The sequence below is a fragment of the Canis aureus genome, chromosome 5 (assembly GCF_053574225.1).
Source record: "Canis aureus isolate CA01 chromosome 5, VMU_Caureus_v.1.0, whole genome shotgun sequence".
In the NCBI taxonomy this organism is placed as follows: domain Eukaryota; kingdom Metazoa; phylum Chordata; class Mammalia; order Carnivora; family Canidae; genus Canis; species Canis aureus.
Genome location: NC_135615.1, coordinates 13,311,582 through 13,319,214, shown reverse-complemented (window position 1 = coordinate 13,319,214; position 7,633 = coordinate 13,311,582).

Genomic DNA, 7,633 nt, shown 5'->3' with positions numbered 1-7,633 from the left:
AAAAAACAGCAGAGGATTAATAAAAAGATGGCTATAAAAGCTTTAAGAGAAAGAAAGAATAAGTAAATATAGGTTTACCTAGTTGATAGTAAAACAAGGACATTAAATATTAAAGAAGGATTTAAAAACGTCTTGGAGGGACGCTTGGGTGGCTCAGTGGTTGAACATCTGCCTTGGGCTCAGGGCATGATCCTGGAGTGCCGGAATAGAGTCCCACATTGGGTTCCCTGCAGGCAGGCTGCTTCTCTTTCTGCCTATGTCTCTGCCACTCTCTGTGTCTCTCATGAATAAGTAAATAAAATCTAAAAAAAAAAAAAAAAAAAAGCCTTGGGTAGGAGGTACAGTCAATCCTCATTATTCACAGACACTATATTTGCAAATTTACCTGCATGCTAACATTTATTTATAACCTCCAAATTAATACTTACCATGGTTTGCAGGGTATATGCAGACTGGCAAACAATTTGAGTCACCTGAAGCTCATTTTCCCAGCTGAGGTTGAACAAAGTCATCCTCTGATTTCTTGTTTCAGCTTTCATTCTGTAAACAAGTGCCCTTTTCATGGTCTATTTAGTGCCGTGTTTCTTGCCCAGTGTCACTAATCATCAGGGAAATGCTAATCGAAACCACACCTGTTAGCATAGCTATTATAAAAAAATTACAAAAGACAACAAATGTTGGCAAGGATGTGTAAAAATTAGAACCCCTGTACACTGTTACTGGAAATGCAAAATGGGGTAGCTGCTGTGGAGAACAATATGGAGAGTGCATGTTTTTGTGTTTTCCTTTGGTGATTTTGTTGTTAAAATGGCTTCCAAGGATAGTGCCCAAGTGATGGCCAATGTACTTAAGTGAAGGAGGCAGCGATGTGTCTTACAGAAAAAATACATGAGTTAGATAAGCTTCATTCAAGCATGAGTTCTAGTGCTGTTGGCTGTGAGTTCAATGTTAATGGGTCAACAATATATGTAGCAATATATATAGTGGATCAACAAAAAGTAGGGAGTGTTTAAGCAGAAACACCCATGGAGCAAAGACATCTGTTAATTGGTTGAGACTCACAGGAACCCAATCATGAGTTTCCCTTAGAAGCAATGGTTCAGGGATCCCTGGGTGGCTTAGCAGTTTGGTACCTGCCTTCGGCCCAGGGCATGATCTGAGTCCCGGGATTGAGTCCCACATCAGGCTCCCTGCATGGAGCCTGCTTCTCCCTCTGTCTGTGTCTTTGTCTCTCTCTCTCTCTGTCTCTCATGAATAAATAAATAAAATCTTTTGTTTTTTTTTAAGAAGCAATGGTTCAGTATTCACTAATCACAGTTCACAATGACCTTATAGAACATAACTTCAATGAATAGTGAGAATTAACTATATATAATATGTTATAAAAGGAGGCTTAGGGTGTTTGAGAGATGCATCCACAACCTTTTAAGACTGTCAATTCAGAGTATTTTGTCACATGAAATCACTTGGAATCCACTCAGAAAAAAATAGACTGAATGGGCCAGTCTGATATAGAAGATCAAGTCTTTTGTTTTCAAATGCTTATTTCAAAAGACATGGCCAAAAGAGCTTAAAGACCTTTTTTTTTGCTTTAAAAATTTTTTTAAATTTAAATTCAATTTAATTAATATATACTGTATTTAGTTTGAGATAGAATTTGGTGATTCATCAGTTGCATATAACATCCAGTGCTCATTACTTCAAGTGCCCTCCTAAATGCCCATTATCCAATTACTCCACTCCCCCCACCTCCCTCCCCTCCAGCAACCCTCAGTTTGTTTCCTAGAGTTAAGAGTCTCTTATGGTTTGCCTCCCTCTCTGTTTTCATCTTATTTTATTTTCCCTTCCCTTCCCCTATGTTCATATGTTTCATTTCTTAAATTCCATATATGAATGAAATCACAAAAAGCCTAAAGTCTTATTTGAATGATAGTAATGCATAGAAGTCATGTGTAAGGGTGACTCTGTATGGGTCATGAAGTTGGTAAGGGCCTTGGAAATTACTTCTTTGTATAAAGATCTAACAAGAGCTTATGGGGTGCCATTTGTCCTCTGATTATCATTGACTGGATGGAAATGCTTAGATTTCTCTTTTCCTGGATATTGGTCCTACATTTTAATTATTGCAAAATCTTATAAGATGAAAATTTGACCATGCCTTATTGTAAAATTTCAAGTGATATTTGCAATTACTTCTTAAAATACAATAGAACAACATAGAAAATATAAGGAACTTTGATGCTTTGTAAAAGAAAATTATCGATTAACTATTTTTAAAAAGTGGAAATATGCTCTTAAACCACTGTGTCATTAATATTTGATCTAGAAAATGGATTTTCTATGCCCTTTAAAGCTGACATACATAACAGTAAGTCCTTAGTTTTAAGAATCAGAGCTTCAAAATGCACCTATTTGTATCAAGAATTTTAGCATACTAGAATGCGCCATGAATAGAATATATTAATGCTTATTATTATATCATTATCATAATGAAGAACTACAGTTGTGCCTTTCAAAGTTACAATAGCATGGGAGGGGTGTGGTCCAGAGAAATTATATTTTAGATGAAACTATGAATCAGAATTACTAGTCCTCTCTGGCACAGCACTGACAAACCAAAGTCTAACAGTGAACAAAATCTTTTTTTTTTTTTTTTTAATTTATGGAGTGATTGGGAGTTGTAGTTAGGGAGAAAATGAGTAAAAGAGTATAGAGGGCCTTAAATAGATGATATTTGGTTTTGCCATCCAGTATTCATTTATTTTTCTTTGGGATGAATATTATAGTTTTCTTCTAGAGAACTATATGTTCCTCTCTAGGAAAAAAAAATTCATTTTTCCTTTACAATAAACACTTTACCTCTTGTCACCAAATTTGTGAAGTTTATTTCCTCACACTGACCTTTTTTTTCAAGGCCAGCTGGGTGTCCTACTGTTCAGTTCAGCTTTGACACTATGAACAGTTAGGTTGGATCCCACAAGTTAAGGGCTCGGTCTCAAAAGACTACCCCAACTTCCAAAGACAATTTCAAGTCTTAGGCTGTTACCTGTACTTCTGACCAACTGGCTGTAAATTGAAAGTCTTGGGAGGCTTTGGTTTGATAATTTGCTAGAATGGCTCACAGAACTCAGGGAAATACTTTCTTATAGGTTACCAGTTTATTATAAAGGATATAATAAAGATGAACAGCTAGATGAAAAGATACATAGGCTAAAGTCCAAAAGGGTCCTAAGCAGAGGATCTTCTCTCTCTGTGGAGTTGGGGTGCACCTCCCTCCAGGCATGCAGATTTGTTTACTAAGCTGACAGCGCTCTGAACTCCATACTTTCGGGGATTTTATGGAAGCTTCATTATATAGGCATGATTAATTATTAACTCAAGTAAGTCCCTACCCTCCTCCTCTTTCTGGAAATGGAGAGTAGGGCTAAAACTTTCAAGCTTCTAATAAGGGAGTGGTCTTTCTGGTGACCAGCACCCAGGCAAGACCCCATGGAAAATCATCTTAGAACCAAAGACATTTCGCACACCAAAGAAATCCTAAGAGATTTAGGAGTTCTGTTATCACTTAGGGAGTTACGAGGGATTTAGGATCTTTGTGTCAGGAAACAGGACCAAAAACAAAATATTAGCAGGAACCCAAGGCAGACACCAATATATATATAAACATTTCTTATTATTTCACACAGCAATTTTTAGTCTGTGTACTGAATTGGTCAACCTGTAACTCAATCTTGGCTCTTCCAAGCAACACATTACACAAGGATTCCACAAGGATTAGTTTAATGATGGCCTTGAAACCAGTCAGAGCCAGGGCATGTCTCCTGGGACTGTTGGTGGAAGGAAGCATGTGCTTCCATTGCCCCAGTTGGCCCCTTGCCATTAGGAAGAATGCATAACTGGCTCTCTCAAGAGTCAACTATAAAGTCTGATAATGAAGCCAACACAGAGAAGGTGGAGCTGAGAGAAAGAAACTGAATCCTATGACAGTGCTTCACACTCTGAACTGGACTTTTTAGCTGTATAATAATTTCCTCTTTTTTAAAAAAAATGCTGATTTTATTTAGGCTTTTTACTCTTACGACTAAAAGGGTCCTCATCACTATAGATACTTAACTATTGCAAGTTCCAGATTTCAGAACCAATTAATACTGTAGCATCAAGTCTCCCATTTTTCTTTGTTTTGCATAATACAGAAATAAGTGGGCAGTAATTTATTTTCGAAGAAGGAATACACTCGGAAACCTTCCTGACTCTCGGAAGAGTTTAACCTTGGGTCTATAGAGGCTCACTACACATAAAATATTACCAATGAGATGTTCAAATACTACTTCAATATTAGTTTTAACATCTTTTTCCTGGTTGTTTAAATTTCGCTTAAAGCTGAAAATATTTTAAATAAGGTACAGTACTTCTCACCTTGTTTTAGAATATTGTGACTGCAAAAGCACATCAAATCCATTTCCATTGTGTTTTAAAAATTCTTTGCTATTTTGAGAAAAAAGAAAGTTGATATCGCCATTCATTAAAAGTTAAAATAGGTTGATTGATCCAGCCATAAAATAAAAAATCCAGTCCATACCAAATTCAAATGATCGTGTCCATAATATCACATTAGTTGTCTCAGTGGGAAGGTTCAGATATAATTGCTCATGGGTTCTACGATGCTTTATATGAGAAAGGTGAAGGGGATCCCTGGGGGGCTCAGCACCTGCCTTTGGCCCAGGAGGTGATCCTGGAGTCCTGGGATCGAGTCCCACATCCGCCTCCCTTCATGGAGCCTGCTTCTCCCTCTGCCTGTGTCTCTGCCTCTCTCTCTCTCTCTCTCTGTGTGTCTCTGATGAATAAATAAATAAAATCTTAAAAAAAAAAGAAAGGTGAAGCTGGTGTACCATAAAAGATTTCATGTACAACTCTGCCAGATTGGTTCTGCTTTTTCAGTTCTGGTATCTGTAAAAAGAATGTAATATAGCATTAGGTAACCTTCCTGGTAAGGCATATATAGTTTATAGTTGGGTTACCAATCAAAATGATTGGATCAATACATCCAGATCTTATTTGATAAAGATGACAAGCAGACTTGTGCCTTTGAGAGACATTTTGTAAATTTGACCTTTAATGTGAAAAAGGAAATTGTGCATCTTTGATTTTAGAATTCACCTTGTCATAAAGCAATCAGGGCTGTCTCTATATCATCAGTTTTAGCACAAAATTCATTTTCACAAATATCACTCTATAAATTCAGAAAAAAGAAAAATATATCTTAAAAGTCACTTAGAAGATGGGCAAGTGCAGGAAATGGGAACTAGTTGATATCCAGGGAGCCATCTCCTTCTGAAAGATTATTCTAACATGTAATTCACAGATATTTATCAGCTTTTAAGGTTATGCTGCTTCTTAAAGGTTGGAGTACAGAGATAAAGATTAGCTACATCACACCAATAAAAATATAAAACAATGGTTCCTGAAAATAACCTGTTAACTCAGCAAATGTGAACTCTGGAGAATTGCTCAGAAAATGAATCCAACACTTTATTTCTTTATACATTCATAATTCTTCACCAATGGAATAAGATAAATTATATCTGTGGACACATGGACACAGAATAAATAATGGAATTAAGAGAAAACATAGAAAGTATTTGGCCCAGCTTCTCATCTTAGAGACAGGAAATGAAGCTCATTTGAAATAGACAGAAAACTGTGGAATGAACATTAAAGCATTTAAATTGTTCTCTTATTTAAATTTAAATTTTTGCATGAAAAAGTAGCTGGACATAATTTAAAAGTGAAGTAGGACCATGAGGATTGTAAGTTTAAAAAGCAGCTCCCTGTCCCAGTCCTCTGATAATATTGTTATTATGATGGTATTGATAATATGTAAATGTTATTGACAAGTGAACTACATTGCACTCAGTGATAATATTTGCTTTGATGTACAATCTTGTTTTCCTTGGAGGAAGCTGCCTTTTTTGTGTTGGTTTTGGCCTCTGAAGTTAATCAAATCCAACAGTTTTGAGTCCCAAGTCCCACTGGTTTGGATTCCCTTGGGGATATCAGCCCTAGGGATTAGAAACTTCTACCTGTTTCCTTTAATGCAGACTGCTGCTCCTCTCTAGAGCTGCCCCACAGTTATCACCTATGAGGTGATCACATTGTCCTTCTTTCTTGTGTAGACTACAGCTTCCTGGATCCCACATCTTCTTTCTTGGCTATTCTCTGCTTCTGCCTCTCCATGCATCTTGAGAAGGGTTACTTTGGAATCAAAGTTTTTGTGACCTTGTTTGAAAATATCCTTACTCTCCCCTTAACTTTGAGTGTTTAGGATCACACAGATTCTAGGTTAAAAAATTATTTTCATTTCATAATTTCAAAGCAATGGTAGAACTACTTTTACCATCTAGGATTGTGGGAGAGAAGCTCTTGTGGCTTCTAGTCCTGTGTGTGTGTGTGTGTGTGTGTGTGTGTGTGTGTGTGTGTAGTTTCTCCTGAAGACACGTAGGGTCCTTTGATATCAATGGTATTCTGAAAATCCACTTTTTCCTTTTTTGTTAACACATCCTCATATAGTTATCCTTTTCTAGGAGGAAGTGGTGAGAGCTTTTAAAATTTATTATTTTACCTTTCAAGTGTACAAGACTATATTGTTCTACAATAGATTGGTAGAAGTTGTTAATTTTATAAATGGAAGTTTGTACCTTTTGACCACATTTACTCTTAGCCTATGTGTGACCTTAGAGCTGAAGTGAGCCTCTTGTAGGCAGCTTGTCTTTGCATCTTTTTAATCCATTTAGCCATTCTAGGCCTTTTGATTGGAGAATTTTAATTCATTTATATTCAAAGTAATTACTGATAGGTAAGGACTTACTATTGACGTTTTGTTAATTTTTTTTTGTTTTATAGATTCTTTCTTTCTTTCTTTCTTTCTTTCTTTCTTTCTTTCTTTCTTTCTTTCTTTCTTTCTTTTTTTCTTTCTAGATTTATTTATTTATTCATGAGAGACACACATAGAGAGAGGCAGAGACAGAGGCAGAGGGAGAAGCAGGTTCCCCATGGGGAGCCCAATGTGAGAATCCATCCTAGATCCCAGAATCATGCAGGAGCTGAAGGCAGCTGCCCAACTGCTGAGCCATCCAGGTTTCCCCTTTGCTTTCTTTTGCTGTATTTCTTATGTTGATGACATTGAGGCAGTATGCATTGACACCCTTTTCAATATCTTTTGTATATCTACTGAAGGTGGATCCTTTGTGGTGACCATGAAACTTACATAAAATACCTTATAATGTCCTATTTTAAGCTTAAATATGCGGCATATGGAAACTTTAAACTTTTATTTCTCTCTCCTAACATTTTCGGTTATCAATGTTATAATTTATATATATTTTTATATCATATATATAATAACAAATTGTTGCTAATTTTTAAAAATTATTTATTTATTTGAGAGAGAGGGAGAGGGAGAGAAGCAGATTCCCTGCTGATCATGGAGCCTGACCTGGAACTTGATTTTACAACCCTGAAATCATGACCTGAACCAAAATCAGATGCTTAACTGACTAGCTACTAGGTGCCCCTGATGCTAGTTTTTATTATTATTTTTTCTCTTAAACTAGATTTTTAAGTGGTCATATATTAT